General features: G+C 40.7%; 1 protein-coding gene across 7 annotated transcripts in view; it reads left to right on the top strand.

Moving 5' to 3' along the window:
- Positions 1-3,076: 3,076 nt before the first annotated feature.
- Positions 3,077-18,360, top strand: part of LOC109956477 (alpha-1,3-mannosyl-glycoprotein 4-beta-N-acetylglucosaminyltransferase C) — a 98,954-nt gene continuing 83,670 nt past the window's right edge. For 3 of the 7 annotated variants that reach the window (XM_020593624.1, XM_020593628.1, XM_020593629.1), the window contains exons 1-2: positions 3,084-3,625; positions 17,785-17,856. The gene's annotated coding sequence lies outside the window, so the exon portion shown is untranslated. Of the gene's footprint in view, positions 3,694-17,784; positions 17,857-18,360 lie in introns of all 7 variants that reach the window. The other 4 variants (XM_020593621.1, XM_020593620.1, XR_002274412.1 and 1 more) reach the window with 3 other exon arrangements.

Raw genomic sequence — 18,360 nt, 5'->3', positions numbered from 1 at the left:
TCTTGCAGTGTGATGGCCGCTCAGGGGATCTGCCCTCCAGTTTATGCATTCACACAAACCTGTTGCTGGCTCTTTACAACAGCCTCTTACATAATAAATGTGGAACATAGCAGAGGGAAAAACATTAACCCTGACAACAGCTCAAATCACTGTATATAATACACGCGCCAAAAGAAGATTCGTTGCTCTGTTTGAAAAATCATCTGGATTAATCTGGATTAAATATATAAACATAAAACATCATTTTGTGCAGCAGAAATGGTCGTAATGATCTCAGCAAACCCAGATTTATTAAGGCTATCACATTCTTAACATTTACAGTATGACCATCTTAGGTCATATGTATAGGTTGTTATAAAATAAGTTAGTATGCCATTTTAATCCTATTTTTGGGGAGAACTTGCATAAAAATGCTGACAGGTTTCAAAACTATGCACATTTATTTTGATTACAAGTCCCAAACATCAATTGTACAGATCTCCTGTGGTTCCAACAAGGGTTCAGCCGATGAACAAATTCACCAAGAAATTAAGAGTAAAATTACTCTTTCCTCCCCAAATGACCATTTACTGTATATATACACTGGGCTGGGAAATGTAATGCAATAAAGACAGTTTTCCTGTAGAGCCAGCTGCCGGTCTAGGCAGTTTATAATTGTTAGGAATTATAAATTAAACATCATCTACCCTCGTGGTCATATTGGGGATGCTGTAAAATTAAATATGGGGTGATGTATATTAATGATGAAGTATATTAAAATCTGCAATGCTGCATATTAATATTCCTGGTATTGTTTGGGATACACTATATTTCTGCCTCCCAGAGAAGATGTCTTCTCCAGAGGATTGGACCTGAAATCTGGCTTAAAGAGGATGAGATGAGATGATGTTACTGAGAGTATTTAAAGCTCACATCAACTCCATCTGCATCTGTCCTAGGGGGCCACCTAATAGTGCTGCAAACACACACAGTAGTTGTTCTCACTGAGGGCGACCTCAGTAGGATTCAAACTCACCAGCAGAGTTAGAGGCATGCTCTCACCACACACTGAACTACACATGAACTTCCTTCAGAGATACGCAGGGCCATAAATGCAGACATTCAGCTTGTGCTCACTGCTCAGAGCACAGACAGCCTCAGGATACTGTTTGAGTTGAGGATGCACAAACAGAGTTGACACAGGTTTCTGCTGTTCTGTTGCTGAGGCTGGAGCAGCTATTTCTGGACAGGCTCCTATGATTCATCGGTGGCTGTTTGGAGGTCTAACATGTTAAGATGTGTCACTGTGCTAATTGTCACTCTGACTTATCCTAAGCCCTCTGCAGCCCCTGAGCTCTCTTCTGACATCAGATAATTCTGGAAATAAACTAAGCAGAGAGAGCAGGTTGTGTAGACCTCAGGGATGGAGAACCTGGTTTGCCCCTCTTGACCTTCAGCTACAGATGGACCACAAATGTTTTTGATACTTTTCTAAACATAAAAACCTGATTTTTCTTTTTTGTACATCGTCACGTCAGATTTCAGATCGATGACCAAAAAATACTCAAATTCTTTATGCATGTGTGGAAACTCTATTTCTGACACGCTTTTGTTTACTTACCACTGATGTTAATTGATGTTGACTTTATTCTAGCAACTACAGCCATCACATGCATATAAACATGGACCATCTCTTTTTGATAGATGACAGACTAGTAAAATAAAAATAGGCCAACTCAGAGTACCTCCAACCTGTAGTGAAGTGTGGTTCTTGGTTAAATGTACCTCATCCTCCACCAGACATCTACTGGGAATGAGCAGGGTCATGAATATATGAATGCACTTTCTCCCAAAGCCTGAATATTCAGGGATGAGCTGTCATCAAACTGAACCTTCTATAGCTTCTCTACCACTGGCAGCCCTGACAGGAAACAAAATTCAGTGGATAGTAGTGAGCAAGTGTTTGTGGTTCATAAACAAAATGAACGTTTGATTCAGCAATGATACACTACTCAGTGTTGTAACAAAGCCTTTTTATGCACATTTACATCTCAGCGTTTTTCAGGAGACTCAACATTTCCATTTTGGGTATGAAAACACCAGCTGGTATAATCTCCATCACGATTATGTGCTGGTATAAATCACCAAGGATATCTTACTTAATGTTATTTTTTGTGGTCACACCTAGTTCTCTTTCCATAATAATATCCAAAGTATTCATCTTAATTATGTATGCTGGGGGCAGGTATGTGTGATTAGGATATGAATATGCATATAAACATCTTAACCCAAATATGCTGGTATCCACAAGATAGTCTCCGTGTGACTGTGCTCATTGGTGTGATGTCATTTTCACTTAAGATGTGCAATCAGTGTGACTTAATAGGCCCACCGTGCACGCTTGTGATTGTAAACAGACAGACATTTGTCACACTGCGTCTTCACTGATTAATGTCACCATATCAGAACAATTTGTGGAGGCTGGGATTAAACACATTAAGCATTTTCAGCATACTGTACAGTATATTATAAGTTTTATAAGTTAAAATCTGCATTGTAGAAGTAACTAGCAATTATGGAAGTAAAATATGAAGTGAAGTAAAGAGGCAACATTTGCCTCTGGAGTATAAAGTAGCAAAAAAAAAAAGAAAACTGGTAAATGTAAATAAAACACGGATCACTTTTACTCGTTTTGGTTATTTACCAGTAGTGTCATTCTCAGTCAAACAATTCTCAGAACCGACCAAAAGAAGAATGAAGCGTTCTAATCTGGGTCGAGGGTTTTGCAGAGGTTCCCCTGTCAAACTGAAGGTTGGTTCATTTTTCCTTGCCCTGTTATCTCTCCCTCGACTGTACAGAAGATTCAAGATTTTTATTTGCCATTTATGCATAAACAGACAGTCTAGGCATATAGGAATTATTGTGCAGCAACAAAAGCATTTTTTACATAAAAGTTAAGGCAACTAGGCTCAAAGTTTATCCTGTTTGTCACTGACTCTCTTCCAAACCTGGAGCATCTACCCAGCTCCTAAATGTTTTATTATGATTTTTATCGTCCCCTCCCAAAGGGGAGCTTCAATTAAAAACGTTCCCATAAAATCTTATTATGGCCTCCAGGTTCGAGGGCTCAAGTCCTTGAGCCAGTCTCATCTTGGGCTGTATTCTAAATAGGATGCACTTTGTTGAATCCAGAGATCTGTCCGTCTGTGCCACGCATGCACTGCTGGAGCGCACCAATCCAGTCGCACCGCCCTCCTGTCCGCCTGCTGCCGGGAGGAGCAGAGGAGGGAGCACACCGGAGCGCAGTATCAACAGTCACGCTACCTTAGGGATGTGGCAGCTTTCGACAGCTTGAAATTTCCCGTGAAATTCTCAAAGTTTGTCTTGTGAGAGAGCTGAAGGCGGAAAACAAAGCACAACGCGAGAGAACAAATCGCGCGGAGGTGCATCCGCCGCTGCAGACGTTTCCAGTGGTGCCTGCCCGCCCGCCTGGGCTGTCGTTCGGCATCGCGAAGCGCGTCGGAGCCGGTGTCCGAGCCAATCTAAACGATCAGAAGACAAGAGAGACAGAGAAAGCGAGGGGAAGCCGTCCTCTTCTTCACATATCACCTGCGTTTAGAGCCCCGCAGTATCTGCTGATGTGGAGGTGAGTGCCGATGTGATGCTGACTGGTTTGACAGGGAGCTGAGGTGATGGTGGCTGAAGGACTTACAGGTAAGGGCCACGTGGTTAGGCTGATAACTGTAGCAGCACCATTGGTCTGATTCTTATCGAGCTCTGCACAGTGTATCCATTACCAAGATTGAGCCCCAGTCATAACTTTCAGCGCGTTCTGGTCCCCCTCACAGCATGTGGGGCCGAGTATCTGGTTAACATCTCAGGTGCAGTAAGTTACACTCAGTTTCTATTCAAGCCCATAGGCAGAATGACAGGGGAAGATTTGTACATAGCCCATAGCTCCAGTGAAGACAGCAGGAGGCATTGTTTGTCTAAATGAAACCTTTAAGGATTAATAGATCACAGCCAACAGTAATAAATACATGTGATTTATAAGCCACAGTTTCAGACTAACTAAGCCAACTTGTTTGTATTTTTATATTTGGTGAACTTGTGCTTCACGTAGTTAAAACACTGACAGAAAAATAATCAACATTTCAAACGGAGTGAAAATTCTGCAAATGTGAGGATTTACTCCGTCTTGTGTAATTAGAAACATCTTTGGGTTTTAGACTGCTGGCTGGACAAAACAAGCTATTTGGAAACCGCCACCTTGAGATTACAGTCCTGTCTATCCGTTTCATTTCAGAAACACTCTATACCAATAATGAGAGTAATCATTAGCTGCAACTCCATGGTCAACCAAAGTACTACACATCCTACAAAAGTAACACAACCTGCCACTGGTGGAGTCCAGGTCTCCAAACATCACAAGGCGCAGCTGTAATAACAGAACAACACACCTGGACAGCAACTAAAAGAAGCACTTTGTTGTGCTGTAGATCTTTTTTTGACTCTGTGATTAAACTGCTGCCTTCCTAACAGAGGCACAGCATGAGAAAAAACTAATATCTGAAATGAGTTTAGTCCATGAACGCTGAACTGAAACTGTAACAGTAACGCATCACCTAAGGCGTGCACTGTCCTTAAAGCCGCCGAAGAATTGCATCATCTGCTGGGGCTGCTCATGTCCTGCGGTGCGAGTGACAGCTCTATGGCTCATCTGAAAAGCCTGTAGCAAAACTGCAACTCATTACAAGTGCAGCGGCTCAAGCTTCCTCTGGCAGGAGGCTGCTGGCTCATTAGGGGTCACCGAGGGGCGAGCCTCCCCACTATGAGCCTTAGCTTGTTACCAGAGCACTCTGCGAAACCACTGTTAATTGGAATGAATCCATTTTTACTGACATATTGCAAAGACTTACATGAGTCAGTAAAACTGCCTCTGTGCTGTTGAAAACTCACTGTTGTGCTGGTGATAATTTTTAGCTTAAAAATGTATTGGCAGTGAGGCCTTGAATTAGTCAGACTGACTGTCCACAGAAGCAAGTTTGATCCTCTCAACCCCTCACATGTCATTGAAACTGGCACTGAATGGTCATGCTGTGCAGGGGATGCCTGCTCCTGACTGGCCCACTCAGTGTTTGCTTTAAAAAGAGATTAGGAAGCAGAACATTCATGACAACACTAAAATCCATCACAAAGATAGGCACCAGCATTCTGCCACAGTGGTTCCAGGGGAAAATATGGATATATTCCTGGAGGAAAAATATTGATAACTATCAAAACAGACCCAGATACTGATGTTTTGCAGACCCACCAAGCTGCTCATTGCTGTCAGAGGGGCTAAGGTCTCTTTGAGCTATGATAAAGGCATGATCCCTCACTGGCTTCCCATCCGTGACACAGTCATCTGTTCATTTCATGCTGAAGATGGGCCAGAGTTTGTTCCACTGGTTTGTTTCTACAGTGAAAAAGCCTGCAGCTAAAGTAGAAAAAGGATGTTTTCATTTCATATATGACTAACATTTACTTTCTACATTCCATGAGGTTAACACGCAAATGGTTATCTTTTACACTTGCAATAATATTTAATGACATTTGTGAAGAAATAGGTGTTGGCAAACATTTACATATGAGGTCCGTGCTTCAGAGAAGTGAGCCAGTCCTTCAAAAAACAGATCAGGTGCAGAAAGTCAGTGGAGTGGAGAAGAGAGCTGCAACCGACAGTCCAGTGGACACAGGCGCACTGAGCAGAATCACAACCGCCCTGTCCGGGTGCACTGTTTGCACTCTATTGCACACTTTTCCCAACTAAACACGACTCGGCTTTTAGCTAAAATTAGTCATACTTCACATTCATTTTTGTTGTTGTTTTTTTTTTATAGTCATTTATCTTTCAAGCAAGAAGAGGCTTCTGTTGAACCTGTGTGCTTACGTAGAACAAAACCTAAAAAGCTCTAATCCTTCATACTTTTTGAATGGAATCACACGCATGCTTATTTCTGTCTCCTTGCCACAGTTAACACAGACATGAAAATGTTGAAGTGAAGACACTTTGTCTTTTTTACCAGTCAGGTCTGGAAGATAACTTTGCCCTTGTGCCATATGAACCCATTTAAGGAGTTTAAGTCATTTAAAAAGCTGAAATGATATCAGCAGATTTTGTCAGTTGTTAATAGGAAAATTTTGTCTTTTTTTTTTTTTTTTTAAATAAAATTTTTTGCAGTGCGTTGAACTTTTAGCCGCCTGGAGACTGATGAGTGCAACAGCATCCACTCAGGTAGTCTGGGTGGCTGCTCACTCGATTTTCCCGTGAAAGGTTAGACAAATGCCACAAATAATTGTCAGTCTTCCTCTTGACCACACTCTTACCCCCAGTGTCTTACCATGTTGATTATCTAAGGTGGCGTGGGCCACAAATGTCTCGGCAACTGGAATCTATTGGGCAGCCGCTGAGCTTTGCTGTGACACGAAGAATGCGAGCGGTGGAGAATGAAGGCTGCTTCAGTCATAGTGGATAGTCTGGTCTATGTTCAGCCGCTGTGAAGAGAAACCTTACTGAATGACCAGGTTACAGGCCGACTTGCTGCTCGGCTGAATTAGAGAATGGACCGTACTGTACAATCAGCATGTTTAGCTTAAAGCCACCATTAGCAGCAGGAGATAAAACACTCCGTGCATGAATCCAGACTGTATATTCATGCAGTTGGAGGTCAGATGCTTAGCTGGTTCAGTGAGCACAGTGATGCAAAGCTTGAATATCATGTTTGTTAGGGGGGGTCTCAGCCTCTGGGTATAATATTCAGCTCCATATGCTCAACAGAAGCTTTTCTTCTACCTCAGGAAGACAGAACCAGCCGTAGTTATGAACCTAATGTGTTTTATTCGAGTTCACCTTGAATGCCAGCATCTGTTGTTGAAGATTGAGGAGTTACTTTTATAACCTGAACTTTTTTTTTGTTGATGGACTAAAAGAAACTCAGCATTCATTCATTCAGGTGCAGTTTTCCTCTGACTTTACCTTCATTTTTATAAGCCATTAAAAATTTACAGTAAGTAACATATGTAAATGTAGTCAGCCACCAACCTGTCAACGGATAGAGTACTACTTTGTGCTAATGGACAGCAGGAAGATGGAACAGCTTGAATTTCACCACTTTATGTAGCACGCCAGTGATGGTAAGGTGAATGTAAAATGACGGCTTCAATAAAGGTGAAATTAATGGTCTGTCACTACCTGGAGAAAGTTATAAAATTGAATCAACTCTTAGCTAAATACGTAACAAGTCTCTCTTTTACATTTGTGAATTTAAATGCATCACTTACTGAAATGTAAACATCTGTGTTTCCCATGTGCGCCATCTCATCTGCTCCTTGCTTCAGTTTATAGTGTCCCATTGGCGCTGTAATAAAACTCGTACATTACTGTTTGTTAGCAACCCTTTCACAATATTACAGTTCAGCTGGTGTCTTATATTATAATTCATGGTGCGGCTGACCTGGGATCAGGGTGTGGAAACCGATTACACTGGTCTGGAGTTTGATTTTGAGTTTGCTGTACCTGATTTTGCTGAGGAATGATTATGATTGTGCTCACATTTATACTATTTTATAACGATATATCTAATAGATTGGATAATAATATCATTTTTTAAAGAACGGGCAGCAGGACCTACTGAAAGGTCCAAGACGCCTGCTTAAATGGGGGATCGAACCTAACTCATGGGAGTCTGAAGCAGGACCATGAACTTCTGGGACATTCGTGTTTACTTCAGTGCATACAGTTTTTAGAAGGATTTACATTTGTAACTGGTCATTTTAGGGTAGTGTGGTCTAAGACCTTTTCATATTTATGTGCTGTGCTTGGTGTACTTAAACATTATTACCAGGTTTAAATTTTGTATCCAAATAAAGAGGAAACCTCACATGGCAGACAATGGGGCCTTATACTAATTAGTGCCTTCTAACACCTGCAGTTCTAGCAAGTTTGTACCTAAAAATCCTGATGTCCCTCCTTAAAGCAAGTTTATATTCATTTCCAACTTTAAGAAATTCTACAGCTGAACTTCTTGTTGAGTTTATTTACCTTCTAGTGAGCTGACTGTGTTCTTTATACTTGTCCAGTGATTCAAAACTACAGTTTTGTTTTGTGAATCAGTGGTGGGAGAAGTAATCAGACCCTTAACTGAAATAGCAATACTGCCGTGTAAAATATCCATTACAAGCTCTGCATTCAACAATTTACTCAAGTGAAAGTGCATAAGTGTTATCAGCCAAAATGTTTAATGGATCAGTAATAACAACCTGACGATAATTGCTGAGGTATTAATGTGTAAGCAGAATTGTACTGGAGTATCTGGCCGAGGTGGATTTTGAACACTAAGAGTAGTTAAACCATAATAATGTGGCACACTTTATTGGATGAGCATATGTTCTCATTAAATAGTAACTCCAGCTGTCAAATAAAATTGGTAGTAAAATATACAGTTATTTCCCTCCTGGAATTTAGTGGACTAGAAGTATAAAGTACCTAAAGAGGAAACTGTGAACTTCCTGCTTGTGTTAAACAGAATATTTCAACCATCTGTTGGACAAAACAAGGCATTCAGGAACGTCATTGTGCGCTACTGGATTTTGTGATGAGCATTTTTCGTTGTTTTCTGGTGCTTACAAGACAAATAATGAATTGTTATTAAAGAAAATAATAAATGAGCAATTATTAATAAACATGATTTTTATTCACAGTCCCAAAAGTAGCATGAATTAAAATCCTCAAATTTAAAGTACAGGACTTACAGTAAGTAAAAGTTTTCAATTGTGAACTGTACTCTAAATGTTACTTTTTACTACACGGTGAAATACGTTACAGGTTGACACAGGGGAGGCCATGTGACTAGCATGACAGTAACACTGCCCAACACTTCAAATAAGGACACTGTGCTGTCCATAACAGGGAGAAAGTTGCATGCATGGCAGCATCGAGCTCCTTGTGTTTTAAAGTGGAATGATCTCACACTCACTGAGCAGCACTCTGCCTGCTCCATCTTCGTCTCTGTGGCCATTTTCCCTCATCGTCTCTCCCTCTGCTGCTCATTTACCATAATGTGACTTTCTGCCCATTAGCAGCCGAGAAGGGCTGCACTCACACAGTTTACTGCCCAGTTCTCATCCACAAAGACACACTTCAGGTTTAAAGTGTTTATCTTTTTGTGAGCAATACACTTAATCAACAACATAGCACTGTTGTGCAGTCCTGTAGTCATCGCTCATTGAGCACAGCATAGCACCAGCACTGCCACAGTTAAATGACTTGTTAAAAAAACAATTCTTTCTTCCAGTCAGCCTGTGTAGGCAGTTGTGTTCTATTTTGTTTCTGTGCCAAGGTTTTTAGATATTTGTCTCTGAGACTTCTGCTTCCACCTAAACACGATGTAAATGGGTTTCATTTGAAATGCTTTCTACCACAGACATAGTCCCTATAAAAGTGGATGACCGTTTTTTACATCATTTTTATAGTTTAAGAAAACAAACAAAACACATTTTATCTCTATTGCATTTGTATAGAGACAAAGGTTTTCCTCAAAATCTTGGCAGATAAAATTAAATTAGTTTGCACGGCCTGTGCAGCAAGTCCCACCAGGGGGAGGGAGATGTTTTCTCCTGGTAGTGATGCTGATCCCAACACAGAATAACTGCTGATATAATTACCTGACAATATGGGGATTCACTGCCTTCCTCTATTAAATACAGTATCAGCATAAACCCAAAAAGGTCAGGTTGGACAAAATCACTGTGCTGACGTTGCTTTGGACTCTGGCCGTTTGTGATCAACATCTTTCACTAATTTGTGGTATTTTGTACGGTAGAAATGAATCTTGTCTTCACTCAAAGGTTGTACATTTTAATCATAACTGGAAAAGGTCTGCGCTCTTATGTACATACGTTAGAGTTGTAAGGGTTTTCTTGTATATACTGTATAATTAGGACAGTAAAGATGATAATAGGAGCTAATGGATTACTAGATAGCAGCTCCAAAGTGCCAAACAATCAAAGAAAGAGTGAAGTCCCTCATGAAATATACATCAGTGACAGTGAAATCAAGACCAAAGGCAAGCTGTGTTTGTTTGGAGAATGGGTGGATGGCTGCTCGAAATAGGTCGTGTAACCACGCCATATTGCCAGCTGTTGATGACGGAGAAGCAGCTTTGATCAGCAACAGGATCTGTGTTAAGTTGACATTGCAGATGTGGACCTGAAGGCGACTAACGCTTGCTTGATTTATTTATTCAGTTTTCATAAAAGATTTTTTTTTTTTCCCTGGAGCTTCTGTTTGGAAAATAAAGTTTTTAAATTTATACTGAGCAATTCCAGATCACACTTAACAGTTCCTATGGTGCCAGTAAGTTTCATTCGTTGTGGCCTGGCTCATCCTTTAAATGATCTGACCACACTAATTGTGTACAAAGCCTACTGGAATGTGCAGGTGCACTGCACAGAGAAGTGCCTCACACTCGAACAGAGCCCCGTAAATAACGAAACCTTCATGAATAATTGCTTCCAATTGTTGCTCTGATGGCGTTACCAGGATCGCCAATATACGGCTGAATATGAGGCTGTCTGTGCTGATATTTACTCCTCTACAGTCCCGCTGGTCTCAGTGAGCCATTAAATTCTGTTCACTGAAAATGCAGATTGACAAAAGTGCAAACTCCAGAAGTCAGCATTTGTACAACGTGTCTTGGGAAGTAAATTCAAATAGCACAGTTGATGCACCTGCGACTGAAGCTGTTCATTGTCGTCACTAATTTATCACTGGAACTTCAGACAACACAGGTGTTCAGACAGTACAGCTCTGGATGGTGCTGGGAGGGGAGCTGATTCATTGAATGTCAGGAGCTCAGTCACAGAAAACAGCTGAAACTAGTTCAAGTTGGAAAAACTTCTCCAACTAAGCTGCGCAAAAAAATGAAGGGAACACTAAATCACTTCTCGGTTCTTGATGAACAAATTATTCAAGTTGAAAACCTTTACTAATGTACACTGTGTAATTTGTTCAGAACAAAATGACCTAACAACGGTCAATGGAAACCAAAATCATCAACCCATGGAGGGCTGGATTCAAAATCACACTGAAAGTCAAAGTGAAGAATTGAAATCACAGGCTCATCCTAGTTGTGTGAATTTCATCACGGCAACTCATGTGACTCAGAAGTGTGTGTGCCTGTACGCACTCCTGACAACGTCTGGAGATGCTCCTGATGAGTTGGTGGATGGTGTAATGGGGGATTTCCTCCCAGACCTGGATCAGGGCATCAGTGAGCTCCTAGACAGTCAGTGGTGGTACTTGGTGGCATCAGATGCACCAATACATAATGTCACATAGGTGCTCAATTGGATTTAGGTCAGGGGAACGTGAGGGCCAGTCAGTGGCATCGAAGCCTTTGTCAGCGTACACACTCGGACCACATGAGGCCGGGCGTTGTCCTGCAGCTGAAGGAACGCAGGGCCACCAGTGATTTGGTGGCACCAGTGCCATCAGTATGAAATGTTAGTCTGACTCTGGCTGCTGGCTGGATTTCTGCTCTCTTCAACTATCTTACTCATCTCTTTTGTAAAAATGTCACATCCCCGTTTGTGCCACTTAGTAGAGACCTGTTGTTGTTGTTGTTACATGAGACAAATCGATAAATGTCAGATTACTTAATATCCTGTTACTCTGGTCACTTCTTGCTCCAGACAGACACACTCATGAATTATTGAAGATTGCCATACTGCTTTGACCTCAAACTGTAATTAGTTTTGCCCAACACTTTTTTATCATGATACACTTTGCAGGAGGGGGACAGGGTCAAGGGGGTGTGAAAACATTGTTCCTTTAAGACGAGAAACCTGGAAAGTGGAGGAGCACTGAGTGGAAAAGAAGCAATGAGAAACCAGGGTTTGCAGAAACTGTTAGTGGCACCTTGACAAAGAGAGTTGTGCTTTAGGGAATGGGGGGGTGGTGGTGGTGGTTTTTAAAAATCCATGCGAGAGTAAGAAGACAATGACAACAAAAAAAATCCTCATCACCAGGCTACTCACTGCCTTTACAGTGAGTGTTTATCGTTTATCCCACTTTTCTGAGAGCCAATTATCTGCTCCCACATGAGTCATGGAGACCATTTAGACCAGTGGGGTGCGCAGAGCATCAGCAGAGCTCCCTCACCATACACACAGTAAAAGGATTGAGAGCAGGGAAGTGTATAAATACTTTAGACCAGTGAGTTTTAGGAGTGTGTATCTCTCCCCTCTCACACAATTCGATACATATCTCGATACATGGTCCACGATTACGAAATTGATACTGCAGAATCTGTTACGGTATGATACAGTACAATTCAGTGATTTCTATTCAGCAGATATTAATTATATTACTTAATTTAGCTTTTATTTGAAAGACTTTTAGGGTATAAAATTAAAAACTGTTTCCTCAAATCAGTTTTGTATTTCAAGCAGCAAAAGCCAGATAGATAAAACCTGATGTCTGCTCTTTTTAACAACAGTAAACAATGGGCCCTGGTGAACAGTAAACCTCCAGCTGTTGTTTCACCTCATACAGAGCTGAAATGCATTTTTCACTTAAATCCTGCTGACTTGTTATTGTGTGCCTCAGCTTCAGAGTCACTGTCATTTGTCTAGATCCCACATTTTCAACAACACAGGCATGTGTTCTTGCAAATGAAAAAGCTTATAGCTTCAGTTACTGACTTCAACCCAACCGGGGGGAATTATCAGCTCTGAGAGTAGCTGCTAACAACACTAGCACTGTTACTTGCCTCATGCTGACTGCTCTCACAGCAAACTGTCCTGTTTCCATCAGTTTAACAATGTGTCGTCTTTGTAACGTTGCTGCTAGCATGGCCCATGTTACTCCTCCCGGTATACTTGACACAAGCACTACAAGTTCTGCACTCTAAACATAACATTAGTTGCTAACAATAGCACTTGCTTGCCTCAAGCTGTTCAACAGTGTATTGCCTTTGTAATGTGTCTACTTGCGAGGTTGGTGGTACTCTCCCAGTACTTTCTCAGCACAAGCGCTGCATGTTCTGCGCTCTGAGGTAGCTACTAATACTAGCACTGTTTGCTCCTGCAGCTTTCTGGACTGTGCGCATGCTTTTTCTGGACCTGCGTCATTAAGAAGGTGGCATTTGAACGCCGGCAGGAGATGGTGCATACACTGACACCACAGTGGAGCACTGCGAGAAGTAACAGAAAGATTGCCAAAAATCGGTTTATGATATCCATATCAATTTTAGACCATTTTAAAAACTCTTCTGGTTCGAATCAGTGGGTTTCAACTGATGCAGCTGTCAATCTGACTCTTGTATCAATTTTCCTATTCGTATCTGCTCATCTTCACACCCCTAATGACTTAGAAATTTTTTGTGATGGTGTTGCTGCAAGAGGCAACGCTTTCCCCCTCCACTCAGCGATTTGATTTGTATTCTCCTCATTTATTTATACGCATTTATTTCCACACCAATATCTTAGTGGAGGAATATTTGACTCTCCTCTTCCTGCATCACTGTCTCGTGCTGTTTCCCTCCTGTTCCTTCTGCTTTTGGGTTAGGTATTAGGGTTAGGGTCTTCTATCGTTCTCTCCTTTTTCTGTTCTTTTGCCTCTGACAGTCACCATGCCTGATCCAGACCACATAACTCATCTCAGACATGCAGTGCTTCCCATGCTGCAGCTGTTAACCAGCTGAGCTGGGCTGCAATTAGAAATGTTTGCCACTTTTATGATCCAACTTCTTAGAGTCTCACCAGTCATGTGCTCTGTTCATCACACCTATTAATGTCTCTCATAATTAGTCTGGCATTTAGCCGTTACAGCATGACTGGAGGCATAAATGCAGCAATGAGGTGTCCTTACACCTTTACAGCTCAGTCTTTCTTACTTTCAGCTGGTTTATTTCAAACAGTGAAAACTTCATTTCATTTTTTAGGAAAACACCTCCTGTGCTCGGAGCAGAGGTTAACAAACAGGTAAACCTCAGATGTCCTGTCTGAGTGCTTCAGCAGTTGCAGTGAATCGGCCTGCTTGGCTCCATTTCATACTATTGTCTGCTCACAGTGATTAACTGCCTGCGCTTGCAACTCGAGTGATTTCTGCTTTGTTTGTGTTGAGAGCGCGGCGCCAGCCGGTAGACGGGGCTGTGCGAAGGGGGTGGCTGCCAGGATTGGAGGGTTAGCTGATCGGCTCTGGGGTGCAGGAGATTTATGACCCCCCAGAACAAAGCTGTGTCTGCTGAGGGACCATAAACCATAAATCAGGAAGAAGTGGGTCAGATTGGGTCAGTGCTCATCTGCTCACTGCAGATCTGCTCTCAGCTTTTCCTGAAGGTGCTTTTATTTTTTTCTTTTCACACATACTACACCGTATGTGGCACTATAAGTGACTTCTCTGCACTGTTCTGGATAAGTCAACCTGTTGTTTAGTTAACTTATCCTTAGCTGCTTTCTTCTCTGTGCTGTTAAACATGGCGATATTCAGCTGTCAGTTAGATCTGCTAATGAATTTCTGTCGTTTATTTTAGAGGCCATTAGTTTCCCTAAGTGAATCACCCCTAATCCTTTTACTATCTCCAGCTCTGATAATACTGCTGGCCTTTAGTTCATCTTAATCATTGTAATTATATAATGTTTGTCTTTTTAAGAGGCTGATGAGATTGAAATGCATGTTTTCGTTCTGGTAGTGACTTGCTACGGATTGTGCATGAGGCATTACACTCAGCTCTGTTTAATTCCAGTCTGTCTAATTCTGATCGCTGGTTTGACTAGTTTTATGATTTGTCTTCCTGAGGGCAGCCAAAGCCAATGTGAATGTGTGTGTGACATTGATTTTCTGCAGAAGGATTCACAGTGGGGTTGAAGCTATAGGGATGCATTACATTCCAGTGATTCATCCAGCATCTGCACACCAAAGTAAGCTCTACTAATTCTTTATTAGCAGTTGTATAAGACTGATATTTTACAAGAACATGCACAGACATTCAGGCAGTAGGAGACAGGTTTGGGAATAGCACTGAATAACGTTAAGTTGTATTTTCAAAGTTCAGACAGCTTGAGTAGAGAGATAAATCATCTCTGCCAGGAAGGATGGATCTTAATTTATTTGTGTCTCTATTGTTGCACAAAGAGGCACCGCACACTGCTGCTGGAAATCAAACAAATGTAAATGCTGGCTGTGGAATGGAAATGACTGAAACAGAAGTCTCCGAGTACGACTGCCATAACAGCAGGGATTTGTACTCGTGTTTACGACAACACTGATAATATTTTCTCCCATTTTAGGGGGAACAGGAATTAAGCATGAGTTTGAAGCATGTTGTGTTAATGTCTTTCCTTTTGTTTTGCTAAAATTTGACACGTTTACAGTGTGTTAGCTCCGTATGGAATGATAATATGCATGTAAGTATTGTGCGAAGATGTTTCAGTCTATTATCACAGATACCATCACAAATATTTGCTTTTATTATGGAAAGTGAAAAATGGCACAGCTTGAGAAGGCAAAAAAATGACCTTTTCTCAGCTAAATGTTAATTTATACACTGTGAAAAAATGACCTGAACAGCATCTGAAGTGATTCCAGAGTGTTTTGTCTTGTGTTGGGGCTTTTCACACATTTCATTTACATGTTGTTCTTTATCCTGAGAGTCATTATGCCAAAGTTTTGTCGCTATGATGGCTTTTACTGTCAGCGTTGCTATAATGGGTTTCTAAAATGGCAAAATCAAGTCTCCGGGGTCAGATATTAGGCCTGGGTTTGGTTTATTACAGCAGCCCAGTCTTACTGTTACATTAGTTTGGATGTGGTTCAGGACATTTATTGGAAAGCTGCTGTTTTGCCCATTAAAATTACAGCAGTTTAGTGGCATTATTATGTTAATGTACAACACAAAGCTGCAATGATTTTTATGGCTATCTCAAAGTAAAGAGTAAATGAGGAAAAGCATAATGGTGTAACATATGCACTTAGAAATGTATCATATTTAATATGCAGCCTCTGAAAAGCACATTTGGCTTGTCCAAGTCTGACATTTTCAGCCTTTAATTTTGGCTTTATGAGACAGAAATTTTGACTTTCTTGTCAAAATAAAGTAAAGTAATTTTCTGGAGCCAGTTTATTCAGTTCATCTTAAAAACGTTTATTAGAACAACAATGGCGTTTTTATGAAATTAGAGAATTTAACATAATCCTTCAACTAAAGTGAAAATATCAAACATAAAATAATGAAGACATTTCTTTTTCCAAAGGAGAACTGATAAATTATATTTGATGTTTTAGGTTTTTTTTGTTTGTTTCCAATTACACAAAATGATCATCAGTACAGCCTAGAAAATATATAATTAAACTCCCCATTCAACCGATTCCTCTGGTTTAAAGACGATATCCAGAATTCTGCAGAACACTGCTCTTCTCCTTTAGTTTTTCTTCAGAAAGTCTGTTGTTCTTTGAACACAAATGGTTCATTGTGTTTTGAATTCAGCATCAGGCATGCATCTGTTCTACTGTATGGGTTTAACTCATAGACATCATCGTGCATGATAATTTCTCCCCAGACGGCATTGAATGAGCCATAATGTCATATGCAGTGAATTGACGGCCTTATGCTTAGTGAGAAATAAATCATACAGTGAGGTTTTAAATTATGGTGCAAAACAGGGCTTCCAGAAGTCACTTTGCTTAAAGGATTTTAAGGACAGCCATGCATTTCTGTATATTCCTGATGAGTAACTGATGAATGGAAGGACTGACTTGCAATGACAATTTGTTCTCACCTGAGGTTATCAGCTTGACAGGTCAAATTTTATTCACAGTACAGGGCCTTAATAAGAAATATACTGTATAGGGGGTGTATCTCTCCCTTTGACGATTCTATATGCATCTCGAAACATGGTCCACAATTAGATACAAAAACGATACTGCAAATTTGTAATGATACGATACAGTACGATTCAGAGTGATTTTGATTCAATGAGGTCCATAACGATTAGGCCATTTTTAAAACTCATTTGGTTCAGATCCAATTCGATTTATCTTTACAGGAATACAAAGATAAGAAAAGTGGCCATCAAAGCCCCATTCAACAATTCAGTAGGTTTGATTGTAAAGCATGAATCCTGACATTCAAACTAAAAAGAATGAACCATCGAACACAGAGAAATATGCATCTAGTTCACAGTCAGTCAGTCCATAACCTTTAGGATCCCGAAGAGCTTAACATGCTGGGAGATTAATGCATTTGAGTGATCATATTAAAACAGAAAACAATAGTCACACATTTCAATACTATCACAGTATAAACAAGATGATTCATCACAATATGACAAATGAATCCAAAAATCATACTTAAAATGTCAAACAATGCAGAATGCAGTAAACTCTTCTGTTGTTAGCACTCCACCTGTAAAGACTCACACAGGCCTTTTAACAACCCATTTTGTTTTTAATTACAATTTGCTTGGAAATTTGGTAAACACATTATAATTTCCTCACAATTTGATTCCACTGAGTGCGTATAAGCAGCAGTGACTTAATGCCAAAGTTTGCATCTCACCAGGTTAAAGGTGGCTTAGCTGTGACACCTTAACCCGCACTGTGGTTTTTCCATATCACCCTTCTTAATGATCAACTAATCAAAAATGGCCATAGAACATATTTAATAATCTGAAGATTCCCAACATTATGAATTGTTTATGTGAGATTTATGTGCCTTTGGTCATGGTTCTGACTCTGTGTCCTCTTTTTGTTTCCTACTGTAGCTGACATACTGCAGTGAGCCTGGACATATGAAGCCCGAGTTGCACACAGCCAGATAAATGAGTAATGTCAAGGTGAGAATGAAAAAAACTGCAGCACACACATACACACACGCCCACACACACACACGTTGTGTTTCCTACCCTCACCTTAACCTTAAACAAAGTCATCATTCTAAAACGTATTAATTTAGGTTTTGGGAACCTGCTTTTGTCCCCATAAGGATGTCGAGCCCTCACAATGTAACTGTGTAATGTAAGTCCCCACAACATGAGAGATACCAGGCCACACAAACACACACACACACACACACACACACACACCTTTCTCTTCCTCTAACTCAGAGAGTTAGAGATTAATATCAATACTAAATTCCTGTCTGTATGCTAAACATAAAACTGCTGTCAACATACTCTCAGCTCAGCATAAAAACTGAAAGCAACTAGCCTGGCTCTAACCAAAATTACTCTGACAACAAAGCTCAAAACGGCTGCACAGTGCCAGGCTAACTGTAGCCGCTTCCAGTATTTACTGTATGCTAAGCCAATGACCGTACATAAAACATGGGCAAACCCAAC

Source organism: Monopterus albus, unplaced genomic scaffold (assembly GCF_001952655.1).
Source record: "Monopterus albus unplaced genomic scaffold, M_albus_1.0 scaffold19.1, whole genome shotgun sequence".
Classification (NCBI taxonomy): Eukaryota; Metazoa; Chordata; class Actinopteri; order Synbranchiformes; family Synbranchidae; genus Monopterus; species Monopterus albus.
Note: the sequence above shows the minus strand (reverse complement) of the source record. Positions and strands in the feature narration are given on the sequence as shown.